The sequence below is a fragment of the Peromyscus californicus genome, unplaced genomic scaffold (genome assembly GCF_007827085.1).
Source record: "Peromyscus californicus insignis strain IS unplaced genomic scaffold, ASM782708v3 Scaffold_18__1_contigs__length_77618521, whole genome shotgun sequence".
Classification (NCBI taxonomy): Eukaryota; Metazoa; Chordata; class Mammalia; order Rodentia; family Cricetidae; genus Peromyscus; species Peromyscus californicus.
The window spans coordinates 22,236,093-22,240,470 of NW_026294480.1; the positions used below are offsets into that span (position 1 = coordinate 22,236,093).

At 33.9% G+C, this 4,378-nt stretch overlaps 1 non-coding gene across 1 annotated transcript; it reads left to right on the forward strand.

The window, feature by feature from the left end:
* Positions 1–1,384: 1,384 nt before the first annotated feature.
* On the forward strand, positions 1,385–1,534 carry LOC128113866 (U12 minor spliceosomal RNA). The gene has a single exon (XR_008219676.1). It is a non-coding gene; the product is annotated as a U12 minor spliceosomal RNA (small nuclear RNA).
* Positions 1,535–4,378: the final 2,844 nt, after the last annotated feature.

Consider the following 4,378-nt stretch of genomic DNA (forward strand, 5'->3'; position numbering starts at 1 on the left):
GCAACATATCCTTATATCCAAAATTTGAAGTCAAGGTATCTTTAAAATATATATATCAGTTTAACTCAACAGTTTTTACAATCAAATGTTTTTCTGCAGTTAAAAATCCCAAAGACAACACAATCCAGATTCTCTGTGTAATATCCACTTTTACGTGGCTTATTTTTTATATTAATTTTACTGTCTCTTTAAAGACTTTATTTTTAAAAACTATGTATTTGTTTCTATAACTGTATATATCACCTTTTTTGTCTCTTTCAAGCCTACGTATATTTTACACACATTACAAACTATTACATCTGAATCTGTCTTATTGTGAATCTATTGCTTTAAACTGCAGCAGCTGTGGCTGCTGGCTCCGCCCACCTCAGCTTCCCAACATGGCGGTGGTTTACCACCAGCTCTGGGAGCTATCGTGGGTCTATGCTTTTATCCAAGCAGCATGTAGCCCAGAAACCTCTTTTTTGTTTTGTGCTAGCAAAGTCTAAATCCACCATTCAGCTTAATGTGCTACTTGCAGAAGCCTAGTTCCTGCCGCCATACTGCAGGTCGAGTGTACACTCTAGGAACCCGACAGTAGCTCAAACCGGCAGCTGCCGCTCATTTGAGAGAGACAATTAGAAACTGTTTTTAGCTCCGTTTTAGAATCTTTTTTGTCAGTTTTTAGGTGGAAACTCTTGCCACCATGTTGGACACCATTTGTAGCTAGAGTTTTCCTGCCTGGCTCACAGTCAGGGCAAATCTCTCTCACCTGCCAGTCCCACAGCCGCTCAAACCCAACCAAGTAAATACAGAGACTTATATTGGTTACAAACTGTATGGCCGTGGCAGGCTTCTTGCTAACTGTTCTTACAGCTTAAATTAATCCATTTCCATTAATCTATACCTTGCCACATGGCTTGTGGCTTACCGGCATCTTCACATGCTGTTTGTCATCATGGCGGCTGGCAGTGTCTCTCTGACTCAGTCTTCCACTTCCCAGTTTTATTCTCCTCCTTGTTCCGCCTATACTTCCTGCCTAGCCAATGGCCAATCAGTGCTTTATTTATTGACTAATCAGCAACACATTTGCCATACAGACCATCCCACAGCATATTAATTTACTTGTGTAGTGCAGCCTGACATTAACCCCCCCATATCCAATTGTTTTGACATAGTAAGTAATGGTTTGATAAAATTACCAATGTTACCTTATATTTGTTGGCAAATAAATATTGAAATTGGATAAATATAATTGATTTAGGAACTGCAAGTGGATGTTGGAATTGAGACTATTAAACCAAAACTGCTAAGGCACCCTTTTAAAATGAAGCCCTAATGAATATATAAAATGTGCTTACAAAGTGAATAATTGTATTAAAATTACAATAAAATGACATATCTCATGCCTTAAACTTATGAGTAAGGAAAATAACAATGTGGGGTGACGCCAGAGTCCTCACTGCTAATATGAGAAGAATTTTTGAGCGGGTAAAGGTTGCCCCCTAGGCGACCTTCCTACTTTGTGGTATGCCTGGGTGCGATAGTCTGCCTGACACCATATATGCTAAGGAAAGTCAGAAAGTTGACAAGCTGTTTGCACAGTTGTCCGGAGAGATGTTTTCTAAACAAACTGTTAAAAATGGCATATCTCTTTGACAGGAAGCTTCGTATATGTAATTAGTATGACAAGCTAAATTTATGTAAAGAAAAATAAAAAGAAACCTTCAGAATTTGGTGTAAATATTGTTCTTCCTGAAAATCTCTAAAATCTGTAAATTTCTGAATTTATATAATCAATAAAGTGACATTTATATAGGCATTACTTTTAAAACTATGCTTTTACGTATATCAAATATTTGGAAGCTATACTCATTGATTTTTATGTATTTTGGCAGCATATCAACATGAATTAACATAAATACTTTCACATATTTTCTATTTTACATTAAATAATTTAAAAAAACTTTTATATCAATGTAATAGTTATATTTGGTGGTTAGTATTTTAATAATTTGATTATCTACCTTGTGCATAAACTTTAAAAATATAGCTGAGAATTACATGATGAGTTATTAGGAATCCATACTGTTTTAATGGGATAATATTAACACATTTCATTTAATTTTTTCAAAATGGAGAGAATATATTGTTGGATAAAATTTGTCTTCTGTGTGATTAATTACTATAACTGTATCTACTGAAAGCAGGCATTTGCTCAGATTCTAAACACATGAGGAACCAAGAAATTATGTTTCCAATCATCTCATTTTCCAAATGATTGTGTTTATTGAAAATTTTAAACAATCCAGGCAAACTTAAGCTTCAACTATTTATTCAAAGAACTGCACTAAATAACAATACAATATATATCAAAATATAGAATATGTAAGATATATAGAAATATCTCATAGAGTCAGCTATTCTTCCTAAAGGCATATTAGGCCTTATTTAGTAGTTGAAAGGAAAGTTTTATGTGATGTAAACAACTATCTCTGTGTCATAGAATAAAAGCTACAAAAGTTAACCTTCTGATCAGTCTTTCTAGTGCAAAATGAGAATCCAGTCTGGGATCCCAAGCCATTCCTTTCTTTTTTTCTGATATGCATTTATAAATTCTGAAAATGATTGAATAAATAGTTTTTAAAACAAATACAAATTCAGATGGATTACTGCTCAAAATGTTCCATGTCCAGAGTGGGAAATCTTTTACCCTGGGGCTCCCCACCTCTAGGACAGAATTACAATTACTAAAGCTTAAACCTAGCAGGAAAATTTTAGATCATGGATTCAGATGGGAGGGATGGTGAAGATGAGTAACCATAATTCTGATATATTATGTGAGCAAAATATCTATTTTTCAAAAAAGGGGGAAATATATGCTCTTTCAATAGGGTTCAGGTTAAAACTGTTTAAGTTACATGTGTCTGACATATCTGTGTTAACTAAAACATTATCAGAGACATGTAAAATTCAGACATGTAGAAGAATCTTAAAATTAACCTTTTTGAAAATATTGTGTGTCTAGACATAAATGGTTATGTTTTTATTTCATTTCTCACATGGTTTTCTCAGATTATATCAAATCTGAATTAGATCTCTAAGAAATAGTGAATTGCTAATGTTCTCTTCAGTCAATATTCAGCCTTCTGTTAGTTGGTTTCTTTTACAAAGTGACTATAAATAAATGAATAAGTAAATAGAAAAATTATAAGAGAAATAATCCAGGGATCAGGGAGAAAGGATTATTTATTCTGTGAACAGCACAACATGGCAGATGTACTCTGATCCAACAATGAGAAAATACTTATTTTGAGAGAAATATTTTCCTACCTTTTAGAAAAATTATTGGTATTTTAAATAACTTTTAATTCATCTTGCTACCGACAAACATACTTTAGGATCTTGATAAATAAGCTCTATAAAAGAAGAGCACCCTAATTAGTATAGAAATCATATGGGGAACTTAGTATTATCAAATAAAAAGGAAGCTTTTGAAGAGCAAGAATGTTCCATTGTCAATAGTTAATCCCCATGTAATGTAGATGACCTTTAGAGTTCAAAGTCTACTGGAATGGTCTGGGATCTCTAATTCCTCTCTGAACACTTTCACTCTTCCAATTCCACCTGATTCCCTGGGTCCTGTCACAAATTAACACTGAATTCTCTCTCTGTTTTCCCTAAGAGGAACTGTATAAATTAAATTGCCAGATGAAATACTCTTAAGGTTTGCTGTTTCTCAACATAATCAAGGGCTCTGTGTTGCTTGAATGTAACCAGCTACTCTGCTTTTCTTATGCTTAAGTCAACCCCAAGCTCACTAATCCAAAGGGAGAAGGCTTCTAATGATGTACTGAGAAGACAGGGAGGCCATTTCATCAGTGGAATTAATATGAGTTTATAGCCAAAATCTCCCACACACTGAAGATTAGAAGTGATAATAAGACTAATGCTAATTCTTCAGAGGAATAAATTTATCTGTGTTTACTCATCTATCTAATAACTTAAAAAATCAATACATGTATTTATGCATTTTGGATGTATGCCTCTGGATTATGCATGTTGGCAGAATCAATGCCACAGTGCACATGAGATCATGGGACAGACTGTAGGGGGCAATTCTTTTTGTTCACCATGTCCACCTTGGAGATTGATCCAACTCACATCATCAGACTTGGTAAAAAGTGCTTTTCCCTGCTAATCTACCTTGCTTTCCCTTCTCTTAATATTTTGCATTACTTTTTCATTTCTAACTTATATGTTAATAGAGAATTTAGAGTCTGTATATTTCATGAAAATTAAATATTTTGTTGCAACAAAAATAACACATACATTTAGACTTGGACTTGGCTATTAGCACCTGTTATTATACAGGAAATCTCCAAGCATAAAATAACTT